Source organism: Oncorhynchus clarkii, chromosome 2 (assembly GCF_045791955.1).
Source record: "Oncorhynchus clarkii lewisi isolate Uvic-CL-2024 chromosome 2, UVic_Ocla_1.0, whole genome shotgun sequence".
Taxonomy (NCBI): domain Eukaryota; kingdom Metazoa; phylum Chordata; class Actinopteri; order Salmoniformes; family Salmonidae; genus Oncorhynchus; species Oncorhynchus clarkii.
Window position 1 is genome coordinate 39,600,964 of NC_092148.1, and position 13,994 is coordinate 39,614,957.

The 13,994-nt window shown below is 41.1% G+C and overlaps 1 protein-coding gene across 1 annotated transcript in view; it reads right to left on the reverse strand.

Moving 5' to 3' along the window:
- The window catches only part of LOC139367905 (beta-1,4-N-acetyl-galactosaminyl transferase 4a), a 455,096-nt gene that overhangs the window by 18,375 nt on the left and 422,727 nt on the right, over positions 1–13,994 (reverse strand). The window lies entirely within an intron of this gene.

The following is a 13,994-nucleotide window of genomic DNA, read 5'->3' on the forward strand; positions in this document are numbered from 1 at the left end:
GGCTTTGTTGCGAAATAGGAAGCTGATTCTAGATTTAATTTTGGATTGGAGATGCTTAACAAAAGGCTAAGCTTGTGAGCCAATATATTTATTCCATTTCATTTGCGATTTTCATGAATAGTTAACGTTGTGTTATGGTAATGAGCTTGAGGCTATAAGTACGCTTCCGGGTACGGGATTGCTCGTCGCAACAGGTTAATTTTAAGTCGACCCCCTACTTTTTCGAACATTCTGTTAAAAATCGCGCAACATTTCAGCGTCCTGCTACTCATGCCAGGAATATAGTATATGCATGTGATTAGTATGTGTGGATAGAAAACACTCTCACGTTTCTAAAACTGGTTAAATCACGGCTGTGACTATAACAGAGCGTGTGTTTCATCGAAAAGCGCAAGAAAAACTGGTCACTGAAAATTGGAAAAAATATCCATGCGCCACTTGCATGTATTGTTTAAGGGACACCAAATTAAATGGTGCTGAGATTGCAATTCCTACAGCTTCCACACGATGTCGCCAGTCTTGTCAATTTCCTGTGAGTTATTTATTGGTCAAACAAAGGAGAGAGACCCCATTCCATCCGGTCTCCAACAGGAAGTTTTGGAAGACAGATTTCCGAACATGATTTGAAGACGTGGAGCTATTGAATACACATCGCCCCGTGATCAATTTGATAGATTATTAACGTTTACTAATACCTAAAGTTGGATTACAAAAGTATTTCGAAGTGTTTTGTGAAAGTTTATCGTCGACTTTTTTAATTTAAAAAAATGACGCTGCGTTTTGAAACAGTGTTTTTTTCTGAATCACACAGTTTCCATAGATGGATATTTTGGGTATATATGGACCGATTTAATTGAAAAAAAAGACCCAATAGTGATGTTTATGGGGCATATAGGAGTGCCAACAAAGAAGCTCATCAAAGGTAATGAATGAGGGTATTTTATTTCTGCTATTTGTGTAGCGCCGGCTACGCTAATTCTTTTGTTTACGTCGCCTTCAGGTATTTCGGGGTGTTGCATGCTATCAGATAATAGCTTCTCATGCTTTCGCCGAAAAGCATTTTAAAAATCTGACTTGTTGGCTAGATTCACAACGAGTGTAGCTTTAATTCAATACCCTGCATGTTTTTTTTAATGAACGTTTGAGTTTTAACGAGTACATTTAGCATTTAGCGTAGCGCATTTGCATTTCCAGGTGTCTAGATGGGACGCTTGCGTGTCGGGTCGACGTAAGAGGGTTTGTTAACACAATGTCCAAAGTAGGGCCAGATGTATACAGAATGGTGTCGTCCGCGTAGAAGTGGAACAAGGAGTAACGCACAGCAAGAGCGACATCATTGGTATATACAGAGAAAAGAGTCGGCCCGAGAATTGAACCCTGTGGTACCCCATAGAGACTGCCAGAGGTCCGGACAACAGGCCCTCCGATTTGACACACTGAACTCTATCTGAGAAGTAGTTGGTGAACCAGGCGAGGCCGTCATTTGAGAAACCAAGGCTGTTGAGTCTGCTGATAAGAATACGGTGATTGACAGAGTCGAAAGCCTTGGCCAGGTCGATGACGACGGCTGCGCAGTATTGTCTTTTATTGATGGCGGTTATGATATCGTTTAGTACCTTGAGCGTGGCTGAGGTGCACCCGTGACCAGCTCGGAACCCGGATTGCACAGCGGAGAAGGTACGGTGGGATTTGAAATGGTCAGTGATCTGTTCGTTAACTTGGCTATCAAAGACTTTAGAAAGGCAGGGCAGAATTGATATATGTCTGTAACAGTTTGGGTCTAGAGTGTCACCCCGTTTTAAAAGGGGGATGACTGCAGCAGCTTTCCAATCTTTAGGAATTTCGGACGATACAAACGAGAGGTTGAACAGACAGGAGTTGCAACAATGGCGGCAGATCATTTTAGAAAGAGAGGGTCTAGATTGTAGCCCAACTGATTTGTACAGGTCCAGATTTTGCGGCTCTTTCACAACATCTGCTATCTGGATTTGGGTGAAGGAGAAGCTGGGGAGGCTTGGGCAAGTAGCTGCGGGGGGGGGGGGGGGCAGAGCTGTTGGCCGGGGTTGGGGTAGCCAGGAGGAAAGATTGACCAGCCATAGAAAAATGCTTATTGAAATTGTCAATTATCATGGATTTATCGGTGGTGACAGTGTTTCCTAGCCTCAGTGCAGTGGGCAGCTAGGAGGAGGTGCTCTTATTCTCCATGGACTTTACAGTGTCCCATAACTTTTTGGAGTTAGAGCTACAGGATGCATATTTCTGTTTGAAAAAGCTAGCCTTTGCTTTCCTAACTGTGTGTATTGGTTCCTGACTTCCCTGAAAAGTTGCATATCACGGGGACTATTCGATGCTAGTGCAGTACCCCACAGAATGTTTTTGTGCTGGTCGAGGGCAGAGATCTGGAGTGAACCATGGGCTATATCTGTTCTTAGTTCTAAATTTTTTGAAAGGGGCATGAAAGGGGCAAGCATCCTCTACTGACGGTATGAGGTCAATATCCTTATAGGAAAGCCGGGCCAGGTCGATTAGATAGGCCTGCTCGCAGAAGTGTTTTAGGGAGCATTTGACAGTGATGAGGGGTGGTCATTTGACCGTGAACCCATAACGGATGCAATGAGGCAGTGATCGCTGAGATCCTGATGGAAAACAGAGGTGTATTTGGAGGACAAGTTGGTCAGGATAATATCTATGAGGGTGCCCTTGTTTACGGATATAGGGTTGCACCTGGTGGGTTCCTTGATGATTTGTGTGAGATTGAGGGCATCTAGTTTAGATTGTAGGATGGCCGGGGTGTTAAGCATATCCCAGTTTAGGTCACCTAACAGAACAAACTCTGAAGATAGATGAGGGGCAATCATTTCACATATGGCGACCAGGGCACAGATGGGAGCTGAGGGGGGTCTATAGCAGACAGGAACAGTGAGAGACTTATTCTAAAGAAATTCATTTTTATAATTAGAAGCACAAACTGTTTGGGCATAGACCTGGAAAGTATGACATAACTTTGCAGGCTATCTCTGCAGTATATTGCAACTCCTCCCCCTTTGGCAGTTCTATCTTGATGGAAAATGTGGTAGTTGGGGATGGAAATCTCAGAATTTTTGGTGGCCTTCCTAAGCCAGGATTCAGACATGGCTGGCTCCTTGGAGGAGTGAGCTAAAGCAGTGAGTAAAACAAACTTAGGGAGGAGGCTTCTGATGTTAACATGCATGAAACCAAGGCTTTTACGGTTACAGAAGTCAACAAATGAGAGCACCTGGGGACACACAGGGCCTGGGTTAACCTCCACATCACCCGAGGAACAGAGGAGGAGTAGGACGAGGGTACGGCTAAAGGCTCTCAAATCTGGTCGTCAAGTACTTTGGGGACGGAGAATAAGAATAGATTCAGGGCATAATGTACAGACAGGGGTATGGTGGGGTGCGGGTACATTGGAGATAAACCTAGGTATTGAGGGACAATAAGAGAGGTTGCATCTCTGGAGGCAATAGTTATGCTAGGTGACGTCACCCCATGTGTGGGAGGTGGGGCTCCGCAGTAAAATAAAATAATGATAACTACCCTAAACAACAGTATACAAGGCATATTGACAGAGAGAGACATAAAGCGAGGCATAAAGCAATCACAGGTGTTGATTGGGAGAGCTAGCTAATACAACAACGGGTAAGACAGCAACAGCTAATCTAAGATAAACAAAATAAACTAAACGGAATACCGTGATTAATGAACAGTCTAGCAGGCACCAGCTATGTAGCCTTGTGATCATAGGGTCCAGTGAACAGCAAAAGATGAAACAGGTAAGTCGTTACTACGCTAGCAAGCGGGAGACACGGCGTTCATAAAGATAGCAGGCTAAATAGCAGATCCATATCACATTCTGTGAGGCGGGTTGCCGGAAGGTATATTTAATTTAAAAATGGAAAAAGAGATTGAAATATATTTAAATATATTTAAAAAACGAGGAAAAAGGACAACATTTACATGGGACAAAGACAAACACGTCTACACTGATATATACCAACTTGGAATGTAAAAAATAAAGGTTAGTTAAAATAATTCATTGATATATAGCTAGCTAGCTTGTTGAATTGAAAACAGAGAGAATAAAGAATATCGCTACAGTGCCTTCAGAAAGTACACTGCTCAAAAAAATAAAGGGAACACTAAAATAACACATCCTAGATCTGAATGAATGAAATATTCTTATTAAATACTTTTTTCTTTACATAGTTGAATGTGCTGACAACAAAATCACACAAAAATGATGAATGGAAATCAAATTTATCAACCCATGGAGGTCTGGATTTGGAGTCACACTCAAAATTAAAGTGGAAAACCACACAACAGGCTGATCCAACTTTGATGTAATGTCCTTAAAACAAGTCAAAATTAGGCTCAGTCGTGTGTGTGGCCTCCACGTGACTGTATGAACTCTCTACAATGCCTGGGCATGCTCCTGATGAGTTGGCGGATGGTCTCCTGAGGGATCTCCTCCCAGACCTGAACTAAAGCATCTGCCAACTCCTGGGGTGCAATGTGGCGTTGGGGGATGGAGCGAGACATGATGTCCCAGATGTGCTCAATTGGATTCAGGTCTGGGGAACGGGCGGGCCAGTCCATAGCATGAATGCCTTCCTCTTGCAGGAACTGCTGACACACTCCAGCCACATGAGGTCTAGCATTGTCTTGCATTAGGAGGAACCCAGGGCCAACCGCACCAGCATATGGTCTCACAAGGGGTCTGAGGATCTCATCTCGGTACCTAATGGCAGTCAGGCTACCTCTGACGAGCACATGGAAGGCTGTGAAGCCCCCCAAAGAAATGCCACCCCACACCATGACTGACCCACCGCCAAACCAGTCATGCTGGAGGATGTTGCAGGCAGCAGAACTTTCTCCACGGCGTCTCCAGATTCTGTCACGTCTGTCACATGTGCTCAGTGTGAACCTACTTTCATCTGTGAAGAGCACAGGGCACCAGTGGCGAATTTGCCAATCTTGGTGTTCTCTGGCAAATGCCAAATGTCCTGCACGGTGTTGGGCTGTAAGCACAACCCCCACCTGTGGACTCTCATACCACCCTCATGGATTCTGTTTCTGACCATTTGAGCAGACACATGCACATTTGTGGCCTGCTGGAGGTCATTTTGCAGGGCTCTGGCAGTGCTCCTCCTGCTCCTCCTTGCACAAAGGCGGAGGTAGCGGTCCTGCTGCTGGGTTGTTGCCCTCCTACAGCCTCCTCCACGTCTCCTGATGTACTGGCCTGTCTCCTGGTAGCGCCTCCATGCTCTGCACACTACGCTGACAGACACAGCAAACCTTCTTGCCACAGCTCGCATTGATGTTCCATCCTGGATGAGCTGCACTACCTGAGCCACTTGTGTGGGTTGTAGACTCCATCTCATGCTACCACTAGAGTGAAAGCACCGCCAGCATTCAAAAGTGACCAAAACATCAGCCAGGAAGCATAGGAACTGAGAAGAGGTCTCACCACCTGCAGAACCACTCCTTTATTGGGGTTGTCTTGCTAAATGCCTAAAATGTCCACCTGTTGTCTATTCCATTTGCACAACAGCATGTGAAATGTATTGTCAATCAGTGTTGCTTCCTAAGTAGACATTTTGATTTCACAGAAGTGTGATTGACTTGGAGTTACAGTGTGTTGTTTAAGTGTTCCCCTTATTTTTTTGAGCAGTGTATTTACGCACCTTGACTTTTCCACATTTTGTTGTGTTACAAAGTGGCATCCAAATGGATTTAACTGAACATTTTTTGGCAACGATGTACACAAAATACTCTGTAATGTGAAAGAAACATTTGAATAAAATAAATTGTAATAATGGAAAATACACTTGAATATATCTGGATTAGATAAGTATTCAACACCCTGAGTCAATACATGTTAGAATCACCTTACAGCTGTGAGTCTTTCTGCGTAAGTCTCTAAGGGGCCGATCCCAACTTAGGAATTTATGCCTTTCCTACGCACGCCTTCCTATGCACTTCTCAGTATTTGGTATTCAGACTTTCCTTATTCAGTCGCGTAACGCGCACTGCAGGTGTGGTTACCTTGCATACTCTAAATAAAAACCATTCAACCTGAATGGTTCAAGCTGAAAACTCTCCCACTTGATGGCCAACAGATTTTCTTGTGGACTTTTCATTCAATGGGGCTTTCAGTACATTCATCTTAAACCATCCCTTTACATATGGTGGTGCACCTTTAATTATAATTTAGTCGACAGAGTCAATAGAATACATTGAGAGAATAGATTCTGAACATATGGATCAATGAAAACGGCAGGTAGCCTAGTGGTTAGAGCATTGGGCCAGTAACTGAATGGTTGCTAGATCGAATCCCTGAGCTGATAAGGTAAAAATCTGTCGTTCTGCCCCTGAACAAGGCAGTTAACCCACTGTTCCTAGGCTGTCATTGTAAATAAGAATTTGTTCTTAACTGACTTGCCTAGTTAAATAAAGGTTCAATGTGAAAAAAAGAAAGCAGCAAATTAGTCTCTGTTTCAGCACCAACTGGTAGATTTAATAAATACTATGATCTTGTAAATTATTTCGACACATTTTAGGGTTAGGAAAGTATGAACAGTTTTGTTTTCAAATGCACAAAATACTAGATATTGATGAATACAAAAAACAGTGGTTTGATTCATCCTGAAAGTTGTCATATTCAAGTTCAATCCATTAAATGTTGGAAGGTGGAAAAAAATGTAAAGTAAGAGTTGAACAACAATAACTCCAGGTGTAGCCTGCTACGTGTGGTCGGATTTCCATAATGATTCAAATAGGCTACATGTCCTTAATTATTGCACAACGTTAGCCTAATATGATCCACTAATGCTAGTGACCCTCAGGAACAATTTACAAGGACATGACAGAAGAAAGAAAGATAAACAGAATGGAATGATGCAAAAATAAATGTATGTGGGTATTACTGACGGTGGCTCCCGAAAGCAACTAATATTTAACATGCTAATTTTTTTTAAATAAAATGGAGAAAAGCCCAGGTATATAATAAAAACATTCTAAAGCGTATACATCAACTCGGCAGGTTCATCCCCACAGAAGCCTTCAGTTTAGGTCTCCAAACTTCATCCATGCAAATTATGAGGGCACACAATTACAATTCTGAATAACGGCGCAGCTACTCATATCCTATTTCACTGTGGAAGAAGGGCTGCAATACATGTCTTCCATATGGCTGGTTTCATAAGAAATCATCTACAACAATTGCTGTGTGTATTTACAATCGCCTTCTCCAAACGGATTACTAATTTACCTAGCTCTTATGAATTTACAAATTACAGTGTATGGAGAAGGCTGTTATTTCTATCGGAAAAAAATGAAGTAAATGCTTTTTCCAATTGAAACCAGTAGGTTTGCTAGTCCTTATTCATGGTTTCCTCGCACGTAACGGTGGTGGAATTATTAGGGATTAAATCAAAGTCAGAATACGGTGTAATCTGTAGACACATCTCCTCCACACCTTCATATACGCATGGTCCACCTCAAATGAATAGAGGGTGAATAGCATGCTATTGTCATGACGTGGCCCTTTCTGGGTGTAGATCGTGGAAAATTCTGAATGGTACTCTGAAGTATACATTCTAACCACCTACAACCACAAAATACTTTATAACTTCAATGAAAGTTAACCAGAGACTCTGATGAACCATACAGGATGATCAAGGATTCCAACAGAGAAGACAACATCGACACACAGGTGTAAATATATATACATTGCAATTATTCTCGAATGAGCGCCCGTTCACGTGCAAAGGATTAGCATTTCAATTAACATAATTATAGACTGTGTTGTGAATCCATTTGTCTTTCCCGCTCTTTCTCAGTCCCACCCCTTCCTTTTGTCTACCAAGCTGTCATATCAGCTTAGCCCACTAGGGACTTTTCTATCATTGTTAGTAACCAATATTTACAGTTGGTTTGTTATGTATTTCTGTGATTATTTAGTTAATTAAGCAAATTTGTATATTGCTGATTCATCATTTATACTAGGATTCGTGCAGATAACCAATAATTGTATGATGTTAAGATGAGTCTGATAGAAGGTAAAGAATAATTAATTATTGACTGCTATTGATATAAAAGATCTTTAAGAGTGGATTTGGGAGATAGCTTCCGTGGTGCCCCAGATTCCTAATGAGTTAGTTATTGCCTGATTAATTTAGTTAGGTAATTGATTTGAAAATAGCATGTCATCTCATTTAACCATAGTAAAGACACAACACAACTATTCTCATGCTTAAATTCAAGGTCAGAATACGCACAGAAAGAAAAGCACATAAAAAGGGATTTGCGTTCCATTTAGTTTCAGTTTGGAATCTGGACCTAAAAGCTTTGCACACCTGGATTGGCTATTATTCTTTAAAGAAATCTTCAAGTTCTGTCAAGTTGGTTGTTGATCAATGCTAGACATCAATTTTCAAGTCTTGCCATAGATTTTGAAGCCGATTTAAGTCAAACTGTAACTAGGCCTCTCAGGAACATTCAATATATTTGGCCTTGTGTTTTAGGTAATTGTTCTGCTGAAAGGTTCATTTTTTCCCCAATGTCTGTAGGAAAGCAGACTGAAACAAGTTTTCCTCTAGGATTTGCATGTGCCTAGCTCTACTTAGTATATTTCCTTAAAAAAACTCCCTAGTCCCTGCAGATGACAAGCATACCCCTAACTTGATGCAGCCACCACCATGCTTGATAATATGGAGAGTTGTACTCGGTGATGTGTTGTGGTGGATTTGTATCAAACATAACGCTTTGTATTCAGGACAAAAAGTTAATTTCGTTACCACATTTTGTGCAGTATTACTTTAGTGCCTTATTGAAAACAGGATGCATGTTTTGGAATATTTTTATTTTGTACAGGCTTCCTTCTTTTCACTCTGTCATTTATGTTTGCATTGTGGAGTAACTACAATGTTGTTGATCCATCCTCAGTTATCTCCTATCACAGCCATTAAACTCTGTAACTGTTTAAATCCTTATTGGCCTCATGGTGAAATCCCTGAGTGGTTTCCTTCCTCTTCGGCAACTGAGTTAGGAAGGGAGTCTGTATCTTTATAGTGACTGGGTGTATTGATATACAAATCCAAAGTGTAATTAATAACTTTGCCATGCTCAAAGGAATATTCAATGTCTTCTTTTTATTACCCATCTTCCAATTAGATGCCCTTCTTTGCGAACCACTTTCATCAAACAACTTTTTTTCCAAAAGGTTGCTAAGCACGTAACAGGCTGATTGGTTGGCTGTTTGAACCATTAAAGGGTGCTTTGCTATGCTTGGGTAGCGGAATGACCTTTGCCTCCTCCATGTCCGAGGGCACATACCATCTACTAGGCTTAAATTGAAGATGTGGCAAACAGGAGTCACAATGATTTCGCTACCAACCTCAGCATTTACCATCAGGTTGTCGGTACCAGGTAGTATGTCCTTATTTATAGAAAGCAAAAAAACTACAGTGATTGTCTTTCCTTATTTGGTCCATTATGCATTAATACGAAGGCTCAGCATTTGTTGTTTGCATGTCATGCCTAATTTTGCTAATCTTGTCAGCAAAAAAGTTATTAAAGTGGTTGGTAATATCAAAAGGTTTTGTTATGAACAAGCCATCTGTGTCAATGAAGGATAGAGCCGAGTTTGCTTTTTTGCCTAGAATTTCATTTAAAGTACTCCAGAGCTTTTTACTATAATTCTTTATAGAATTTATTTTGTTCCATAATATAGTTCATTTTTATTTTTGTTTGGTGTAGTTAAGTGATTTCTCAATTTACTGTATGTTTGCCAGTCTGCTATGTTGTCAGACTTATTTGCTATTCCATTTGCCTATTCCCTCACATCCATCTATGGGGATTTGGAAGTTTTGACAGTCAGTTTCCTGATGGGCGCATGCCTATCAGTAACAGAAAGAAGCAGTTTCTGTCACGCCCTGATCTGTTTTCACCTGTCCTTGTGATTGTCTCCACCCCCTCCAGGTGTCGTTAACACGTTTTTTTCACATCTTCAACATAGGAATCATCGCAAAACCTCTTGTATGATCATTTATACACAATCTTAGGTCCAATCTTTGGAACTGAGTTCTCTCTGGATATGGCTATTATATTATGATCACTACATCCGATGGATGTGGATACTAATTTAGAGCAGATCTCTGCAGCATTAATAAAGATGTGATCAATAAAGGCGGATGATTTAGTTCCTGTTCAGTTTGTAAATACCCTGGTAGGTTGAACCAGATTGCAGGCATTGGTTACAGCTTCTTTTTTAGTGGACAGCTTGATGACAACCAGTCAATATTTAGGTCACCCAGAAAATGTACCTCTCTGTTGATATCACAGACATTTAAGTGATAATGCCCAAGAAACCGGTGTTTGGAGGATATATTGGGACGGGTGTTGTTAGGCCCAAGATGAAGTCCAAACACTGGCTTCGAATGCATCATCACTTTTAAATGGGTTACCAACATATTCAAATAATGATTTCATAATTTTATTTTATTTTAATGAATTTATTCATATAATTTCATCATTCCACAAGATATAGTCCCGACGCAAATCTATGGTTGCTTCTCAAACTGGCTGGTCTGTCACGACTTCCACCGAAGTCGGACCCTCTCCGTGTTCGGGCGGCGTTCGGCGTCACAGGTTTTCTAGCCATCGCCGATCCACCTTTCATTCTCCATTTGTTTTGTCTTGTTTTCCCACACACCTGGTATTCATTCCCTCATTACATGTTGTGTATTTAACCCTCTGTTCCTCCCATGTCTGTGTGCGTAATTGTTTATTGTTGAGGTTGGCATGCTTCCGGCTGGTTTGCGCCGGGTTAATTTTATTACCGTGCTTTGTGGCAGCCTGTACTTTGTACTTGTGTTTTTTGTACTTTGTGTTGCTTCACTGGTTCATTGGGCATTTGTTTTGTGACGCAGTTCCGTTTCGTGCATATGATTGCCTTAGTAAAGTGCTTTGTCCACTCATCTCTGCTCTCCTACGCTGACTTCGATGCACCAGCTACACTCACCTCTTGACATGGTCGTTCGTTCTTTCGGTTTGGTTTGGTTGCCAGAGACGTGACCGAGTCGTTTGGTCTTTTTGTTCTGTATCTATGGACGCGTCCCAGTCATTCGTTCTAAATGTTCCATTGCCATACTGGCTTGCAACATTCATATCCCTTGTTTGCTAGCTAGCAAACTGATGCTAACTTAGAATCATGTCAAGAAGTGCAGCCAGAATAACAGTCAAGAAGCCCCATTCGTTTAAGTTGTTTTCTAGTGACATTTATTTGGATACATTCATAACAATGAGCCGGCATAGAAAATGTGCTCAATCGTCTGGACACTGTTGTTCAGAGGAGCTAGCCAACAGCACAGCTAACATAATGACTTCAAACTGAAACTGGAAAGACTGCAAACTAGCTGCACTTCATTTCGTTTGACCTTTTTTCAATTTACATTTCTTTATACATAGCCATAAAAATTATGCCAGCTGATTCATGACTTTGACTGGCTGAGAAATTCTGCCTGCCTGTCTCTCTCCTCCCGATATGTTCGTTACTATGGGACAGCTGGAGATCAAATGTCAGAGAGACAGACAGCAAGGCTCATACAAATCTCTACTGTTGAAAACTAAATGTTAGTCTAAAAGAAATGTGAGATAATGTCTAGATGGTTTTTATAGTGGAGATCAAGTTTATAAATTGCTTGTGTGGGCTGATTAGACAGTGGATTGCGCAGTCAGATGGAACAGAGTAAAAAGGCATAATGTCATACATTTAGCCGTTTAGCCGTGGAATAGACACCGGCTGGAATGCAGTTTTAACCAATCAGCATACAGGATTAGACCCACCCGTTGTATAATATCCAGCATTTCACACATTTACTCCAAATAATGACTTCAAGCAAGCAGTGGTCTATACCAACTTCCTACGTGAATAGTCTTTAGCTGAGGCAGATGAACCTGTAGCCATATTACTTCTACTTCATCTGACATGGAATATGACTGTAGACATACTTAGCAACACCTCCTCCATTTGCATTTCTATCTTTACTATATATTCTATAGCCATGTATAGCTACTATTGCATCATCAAACTAATTATCTAAGTGTGTTTCAGAGATGGCCAGAACATGAATGTTGCTAAATGCATCGTAGAATTCTTAGCTATCAGACATTCAACTTTGATTGAGAAACTATTTCATATAAACATTTTGTGTAAAAACAAACCAAGTGTAGGAGAGAATACTGTTTTGCGTGCTCTGATGACCCCCTCCCTCTCTCTCTCTCCATCTCAGCCCCTGTGTGCTGTTCGTTGAATTCATTGTGGGCAGTGAGTAAGGGTACGGCCACACAGAGATTTTGTGTGTGGAAATTACGGATTGAGACAATGTTTTTATTAAAGGGTGTCATCCTTTGATGGCTGATGGACAATGAAGAGGATTGTCAGAAAAAAATGCACAGTATATCCACCTTGCATGCAACCTTTCTGAAAAAGTAGAGATTAGTTGAACTTTTGACAGACAAAAACGGACAGTGATGAATGCATTTGCATTTTCATATGTGACTCGTTTCAGGAAACTTGGCGTATGTTGCGCTTCACTACTTCACAGGAGTGCCATTTGAATGTAAACTTATTTTTTCTTTTTTTATGCGTTTTTTGGCAGAAATGCCTTCATGAACTTTCATGTGCCTTAATAACAAACGTGTATACCATCTGTAAAGACGAATAAAACATTTAAATTACGAGCCTAGTTGGTATAGCCATGGAAAAAGTAAGGAACCTTCCCGCTAGCCATGATTGGCTGAGATAATGAGTGGGCTGGACATGCCAAGAGATGAGTTCGGATTGGTCTGCCATGTAGCAGGCTTCTGTCTACAATATGAGCTGGTCAGTATGTGTAGGTAATCCTTTCTAACATGTTTTTTTTAAAAGATATCACCTAGTAGAACTGCAAAAGTGTTGCTCTCCACTTTCTGGAGGACCGAGTTTTGAAATCATTGGAATTAGAGTATGATAGCTAAGGAGATGGAGAAAATGCTGGCGTTTTATCGTAAATATGCAAGAAGGCTGTTGTCTAAAACACCTGTCTCCGAATTACATCTTCAAACTGGGCAACAATGGCATCCATGACAGAGAGGGAGAAGCATCCATCCATGAATACAGGTAAAAGAGAGTAAGAGAGAACATTTTCAGATATTACACATTTCAAATTTTGTCAGAAAGTTGTTTTCTTTTCAGGTTAAAGTGTACTATTAGCTAGCTAGCTAACTTTAGCTGGCTGGCAAGCAAGCTAACGTTACATGTATGATCTGTGTAGTAATATTATTCATATCTCAGAGCCATTTGCGTTGCTTGTTATAGCCTAATATTAGCTAGCTAACATTGAACTTGGTTGGTTAGCTACCTGCAGATTCATGCAGGGTAATAATGCTATGAGTTGGGATTATGGTTCATTGTTTAGCTAACTAGCTACATGTCTGAACAAAAGACTCCACTATGCATGTAACTATTTTAATAAAATGTTTATGATGTCACTGCGACAACTGTCGATAGACGTAGCTGGTTAATTCATGCTGGCTATCTACTCCAATTTCAAAGCAATCTCGTCTGAGTGTGCCAGAGCGCAGAATAACTGACTAATTTACAAACGCTCAACACCCGTTGAATATGGCCAATGTCAGTAAACATTGGCAAAAAAACGTAATTCAATTCTTGGCAGCAGGACAGTTGCAGTCACCAAAGCTCTGGATAACATAAAAACAGCGTAACTAGCTCTGCTAGAGCGAGTGAAATGGTCAGAGTGAGTTGTTCTCTCATTTGTGTCTGGAAGTAGCTAGCAACCTAGCCAACGTTAGCCATTTAGCCTGGATGCTTGACTGCTGTTTTTAGGGCAGAACGCTCAGATCAACCCTACTTTTCGTCCAGAGCTCCGAGGGTGAAATACTCTGAATTTACGAAAGGACAATCTGAC